Source organism: Cryptomeria japonica, unplaced genomic scaffold (assembly GCF_030272615.1).
Source record: "Cryptomeria japonica unplaced genomic scaffold, Sugi_1.0 HiC_scaffold_42, whole genome shotgun sequence".
NCBI lineage: Eukaryota > Viridiplantae > Streptophyta > Pinopsida > Cupressales > Cupressaceae > Cryptomeria > Cryptomeria japonica.
In genome coordinates this window covers 601657-607985 of record NW_026728864.1, presented here as the reverse complement: position 1 = coordinate 607985, position 6329 = coordinate 601657, and the positions used below count along the sequence as shown (strand labels likewise).

Sequence of the window (6329 nt, the reverse complement as noted above, 5' to 3'; positions counted from 1 at the left end):
TTTCAGAACGGAAATTTTAAAATATCGTTTTTTTTTGCCTTTTCTGGAAATTAGTGAAGGCAGCGCATCAAAGGTGCGCAACGCTGGTGCGAACCTGGGAGCGCTCCGATGTGTGCTCCAAGGTGCGGCGTGCACGAAGTCGGAGCCCGGTTTGCCCCGGGTGCGCCCTGGTGGGCACCATGGTGCGCACCAAGGAGCGCTCCGAAGTGTGCTCCAAGGTGCGGCCTGCACGAAGTCGGAGCCCGGTTTGCCCCGGGTGTGCACCTCGGGTGGGCACCTTGGTGCGCATGCCTTGCCTGGGCTGCGCACCAGGGCGGGCTCAAGATGGCACCCGCGTTCCTTTTTTTTCACTATCTTTCAAAACGGAAATTTTAAAATCTCATTTTTTTTTGCCTTTTTCTGGAAATTAGTGAAGGCAGCGCATCAAAGGTGCGCACCTCGCTGCCCACCACGGTGCGCAACGCCGGTGGGCACCCGGGAGTGCTTCGAAGTGTGCTCCAAGGTGCTGCGTGCACGTTGTCGGAGCCCGGTTTGCCCCGGGTGCGCACCTCGCGTGCACCTTCGTCGGGGTGGGCACCTTGGCTTGGTTTGCCCCGGCTGCGCTCCGAAGCGGGGTTATTGGAGCGCCGCCTCTTTTTTTGTCGGAGCGTTTGGTGGGGTTTCTCGCATTGGCTCTTCCGAGGCCCGGTTGCCACCCTGGCGCGCACGAAGTCGGAAGTAGGGTTAATTGCCCGGGTGCGCACCTTTGCCAGGGTGGCACCTTACCTGGGCTGCGCACCAGGGCGGGCTCAAGATGGCACGCGCGTTCCGTTTTTTTCACTATCTTTCAAAACGGAAATTTTAAAATCTCCTTTTTTTTTTGCCTTTTCTGGAAATTAGTGAAGGCAGCGCATCAAAGGTGCGCACCTCGCTGCCCACCTTGGTGTGCTCTGAGGTGCGCACCCGGGAGCGCTACGAAGTGTGCTCCAAGGTGCGGCGTGCACGTTGTCGGAGCCCGGTTTGCCCCGGGTGCGCACCTCGCCTGCACCTTGGCCGGGGTGGGCACCTTGGCTGGGTTTGCCCAGGGTGCGCTCCGAAGCGGGGTTACTGGAGCGCCCCCTCTTTTTTTGTCAGAGAGTTTGGTGGGGTTTCTCGCATTGGCTCTTCCCAGGCCCGGTTGTTGGGTGCGCTCCCACCCTGGCGCGCGCGAAGTTGGAAGTTGGGTTAATTGCCCGGGCGCGCACCTTCGCCAGGGTGGGCACCTTGGTGCGCAAACCTTGGCTGGGCTGCGCACCAGGGCGGGCTCAAGATGGCACCAGCATTCCCTTTTTCTCACTATCTTTCAAAACGGAAATTTTAAAATCTCGTTTTTTTTTTGCCTTTTATGGAAATTAGTGAAGGCATCGCATCAAAGGTGCGCACCTCGCTGCCCACCTTGGTGTGCTCCGAGGTGCCCACCACGGTGCGCAACGCCGGTGCGAACCCGGGAGCGCCCCGATGTGTGCTCCAAGGTGCGGCGTGCACGAAGTCGGACCCCGGTTTGCCCCGGGTGCGCACCTCGCGTGCACCTTGGTGCGCACACCTTGGCTGGGTTGCGCGGCCTGGTGGGCACCATGGTGCGCACCAAGGAGCGCTCCGAAGTGTGCTCCAAGGTGCGGCGTGCACGAAGTCGGAGCCCGGTTTGCCCCGGGTGCGCACCTTCGCCGCGGTGGGCACCATGGCGTGCACGAAGTCGGAGCCCGGTTTGCCCCGGGTGCGCACCTCGCGTGCACCTTCGCCGGGGTGGGCACCTCGGCTGGGTTGCGCGCCCTGGTGCGCACCAAGGAGCGCTCTGAAGTGTGCTCCAAGGTGCGGCGTGCACGAAGTCGGAGCCCGGTTTGCCCCGGGTGTGCACCTCGCGTGCACCTTCGCTGCGGTGGGCACCTTGGCTGGGTTGCGCGCCTTGGTGGGCACCATGCAGTGCACGAAGTCGGAGCCCGGTTTGCCCCGGGCGCGCACCTCCGCCAGGGTGGGCACCTTGGTGCGCACAACTTGCCTGGGCTGCGCACCAGGAAGGGCTCAAGATGGCACCCGCGTTCCGTTTTTTTCACTATCTTTCAGAACGGAAATTTTAAAATATCGTTTTTTTTTGCCTTTTCTGGAAATTAGTGAAGGCAGCGCATCAAAGGTGCGCAACGCTGGTGCGAACCTGGGAGCGCTCCGATGTGTGCTCCAAGGTGCGGCGTGCACGAAGTCGGACCCCGGTTTGCCCCGGGTGCGCACCTCGCGTGCACCTTGGTGCGCACACCTTGGCTGGGTTGCGCGCCCTGGTGGGCACCATGGTGCGCACCAAGGAGCGCTCCGAAGTGTGCTCCAAGGTGCGGCGTGCACGAAGTCGGAGCCCGGTTTGCCCCGGGTGCGCACCTCGCGTGCACCTTCGCCGCGGTGGGCACCATGGCGTGCACGAAGTCGGAGCCCGGTTTGCCCCGGGTGCGCACCTCGCGTGCACCTTCGCCGGGGTGGGCACCTTGGTGTGCAGACCTTGGCTGGGTTGCGCGCCCTGGTGGGCACCATGGTGCGCACCAAGGAGCGCTCCGAAGTGTGCTCCAAGGTGCGGCCTGCACGAAGTCGGAGCCCGGTTTGCCCCGGGTGTGCACCTCGGGTGGGCACCTTGGTGCGCATGCCTTGCCTGGGCTGCGCACCAGGGCGGGCTCAAGATGGCACCCGCGTTCCTTTTTTTTCACTATCTTTCAAAACGGAAATTTTAAAATCTCATTTTTTTTTGCCTTTTTCTGGAAATTAGTGAAGGCAGCGCATCAAAGGTGCGCACCTCGCTGCCCACCACGGTGCGCAACGCCGGTGGGCACCCGGGAGTGCTTCGAAGTGTGCTCCAAGGTGCTGCGTGCACGTTGTCGGAGCCCGGTTTGCCCCGGGTGCGCACCTCGCGTGCACCTTCGTCGGGGTGGGCACCTTGGCTGGGTTTGCCCCGGCTGCGCTCCGAAGCGGGGTTATTGGAGCGCCGCCTCTTTTTTTGTCGGAGCGTTTGGTGGGGTTTCTCGCATTGGCTCTTCCGAGGCCCGGTTGCCACCCTGGCGCGCACGAAGTCGGAAGTAGGGTTAATTGCCCGGGTGCGCACCTTTGCCAGGGTGGGCACCTTACCTGGGCTGCGCACCAGGGCGGGCTCAAGATGGCACGCGCGTTCCGTTTTTTTCACTATCTTTCAAAACGGAAATTTTAAAATCTCCTTTTTTTTTTGCCTTTTCTGGAAATTAGTGAAGGCAGCGCATCAAAGGTGCGCACCTCGCTGCCCACCTTGGTGTGCTCTGAGGTGCGCACCCGGGAGCGCTACGAAGTGTGCTCCAAGGTGCGGCGTGCACGTTGTCGGAGCCCGGTTTGCCCCGGGTGCGCACCTCGCCTGCACCTTGGCCGGGGTGGGCACCTTGGCTGGGTTTGCCCAGGGTGCGCTCCGAAGCGGGGTTACTGGAGCGCCCCCTCTTTTTTTGTCAGAGCGTTTGGTGGGGTTTCTCGCATTGGCTCTTCCCAGGCCCGGTTGTTGGGTGCGCTCCCACCCTGGCGCGCGCGAAGTTGGAAGTTGGGTTAATTGCCCGGGCGCGCACCTTCGCCAGGGTGGGCACCTTGGTGCGCACACCTTGGCTGGGCTGCGCACCAGGGCGGGCTCAAGATGGCACCAGCATTCCCTTTTTCTCACTATCTTTCAAAACGGAAATTTTAAAATCTCGTTTTTTTTTTGCCTTTTATGGAAATTAGTGAAGGCATCGCATCAAAGGTGCGCACCTCGCTGCCCACCTTGGTGTGCTCCGAGGTGCCCACCACGGTGCGCAACGCCGGTGCGAACCCGGGAGCGCCCCGATGTGTGCTCCAAGGTGCGGCGTGCACGAAGTCGGACCCCGGTTTGCCCCGGGTGCGCACCTCGCGTGCACCTTGGTGCGCACACCTTGGCTGGGTTGCGCGGCCTGGTGGGCACCATGGTGCGCACCAAGGAGCGCTCCGAAGTGTGCTCCAAGGTGCGGCGTGCACGAAGTCGGAGCCCGGTTTGCCCCGGGTACGCACCTCGCGTGCACCTTCGCCGGGGTGGGCACCTCGGCTGGGTTGCGCGCCCTGGTGCGCACCAAGGAGCGCTCCGAAGTGTGCTCCAAGGTGCGGCGTGCACGAAGTCGGAGCCCGGTTTGCCCCGGGTGCGCACCTTCGCCGCGGTGCGCACCATGGCGTGCACGAAGTCGGAGCCCGGTTTGCCCCGGGTGCGCACCTCGCGTGCACCTTCGGCGGGGTTGCGCGCCCTGGTGGGCACCATGGTGCGCACCAAGGAGCGCTCCGAAGTGTGCTCCAAGGTGCGGCGTGCACGAAGTCGGAGCCCGGTTTGCCCCGGGTGCGCACCTCGCGTGCACCTTCGGCGGGGTTGCGCGCCCTGGTGGGCACCATGGTGCGCACCAAGGAGCGCTCCGAAGTGTGCTCCAAGGTGCGGCGTGCACGAAGTCGGAGCCCGGTTTGCCCCGGGTGCGCACCTCGCGTGCACCTTCGCCGCGGTGGGCACCATGGCGTGCACGAAGTCGGAGCCCGGTTTGCCCCGGGTGCGCACCTCGCGTGCACCTTCGCCGGGGTGGGCACCTCGGCTGGGTTGCGCGCCCTGGTGCGCACCAAGGAGCGCTCCGAAGTGTGCTCCAAGGTGCGGCGTGCACGAAGTCGGAGCCCGGTTTGCCCCGGGTGCGCACCTCGCGTGCACCTTCGCCAGGGTGGGCACCTCGGTGCGCACACCTTCTCAATGTTTTCTTGCCTTTTCTGGAAATTGGTGAAGGCAGCGCATCAAAGGTGCGCACCTCGGTGTGCTCCGAGGTGCGAACCCGAGAGCGCTCCGAGGTGCCCACGAAGTCGAAAGTCGGGTTAATTGCATTGTTTTCCCCGGGTGCGCTCCGAGGTGCGCAACATCGGCGCGCACCAAGGAGGGCTCCGAAGTGTGCTCCAAGGTGCGCACGATGGCGTGCACCTCTGGTGCGCACGATTCGGAGCTCGGTTTGACCGGGGTGCGCACACCTTGGCTGGGTTGCGCACCTTTTGTGCGCTCCAAGGTGCGCACGAAGTCGGAGCTCGGTTTGCCCCGGGTGCGCACCTTCGCCAGGGTGCGCACCTTGATGCGCACACCTTGGCTGGGCTGCGCACCTTGGTGGGCGCCATGGTGCGCACCTTTCGTGCGCTCCAAGGTGCGCACGAAGTCGGAGCTCGGTTTGCCCCGGGTGCGCACCTTGGTGGGCGCCATGGTGCACTCCGAGGTGCCCAAGATTGGTGCGCACCAAGGAGCGCTCCGAAGTGCGCTCCAAGGTGCGCGCGAAGTCGAAAGTTGGGTTAATTGTCCGGTTTGCCTCGGGTGCGCACCTTGCGTGCACCTTCGCCAGGGTGGGCGCCTTGGTGCGCACACCTTGGCTGGGCTGCGCACACCTTGGCACCCGCGTTTCCTTCATTTTAAATTTTTTTTTTTTACAATCTCTCAAGTGGGAAATTCTATAATCTCAACTTTTTTTGCCTTTTCAGGAAACTTTTGAATGGAGCGCATCATTGGTGCGCTCCGAAGTGTGCTCCAAAGCTCTCTCCAGCTGCGTGCACCTGCCCCGGCCGCGCACCCGGCCCCGCCCAGCTTCGCTCACCTGTCCCGGGCGTCTGGTGCGGAACCTTAGAGTAAGAAACATCACCGTGCACCTTGGCCAACGTGCGCGACTCGACCGAGCGCGCACTGGCCGAGGTGCACACCGATTTCACCTGGGTGCGCGCGCAGCACCTCGGGCGCACCGGGGTGCGCGCACAACGCCCGGGTTGCACCGTGGCCTGTGTGCTCGGGGCGCCTCGGGTGTGCGCTCGGTGTCGCCCCCGCGCGCGCGGTAGTGCGGGCAGCGCACCCCGGCCCGGCCCGGCCCCGACGAGAACGCAAACGGGCAAAAGGTTTATTCAAATAGCATTGCGACGCCCGGCGAAAAACTAAAAAAGGGTGCAACACCGGGACTTCCCGGGAGGTCACCCATCCCAGTACTACTCCGGCCCAAGCGCGCTTAACTGCGGAGTTCTGATGGGATCCGGTGCACTAACGCTGGTATGATCGCACCCGTTATGAGCTTGTCGCAGTGTGTACTTAGCAAACCGCGACCCACGTGCGAATCCACCCCGGCCACCCACCCCCGTCGAGGTGCACACCCTCCCTCGCGAAGTGCGCCCCGTTCGCCAAGTGTGAGCCCTGCCCGGGTGCGCGCACCTTGCTAGGGCGTCGGGTGTGCACCCGGCCCGGCCTACGTGCGTGCACCTGGAGGGGGCGTCGTGTGCGTGCAGTGTCCCGTCTGCAACGCGGTGCCCACACACCACCTCGGGCG

At 63.6% G+C, this 6329-nt stretch overlaps 1 non-coding gene across 1 annotated transcript; it reads right to left on the bottom strand.

The window, feature by feature from the left end:
* Positions 1–5950: 5950 nt before the first annotated feature.
* LOC131862403 (5S ribosomal RNA) lies at positions 5951–6069 on the bottom strand. The gene has a single exon (XR_009361419.1). It is a non-coding gene; the product is annotated as a 5S ribosomal RNA (ribosomal RNA).
* Positions 6070–6329: the final 260 nt, after the last annotated feature.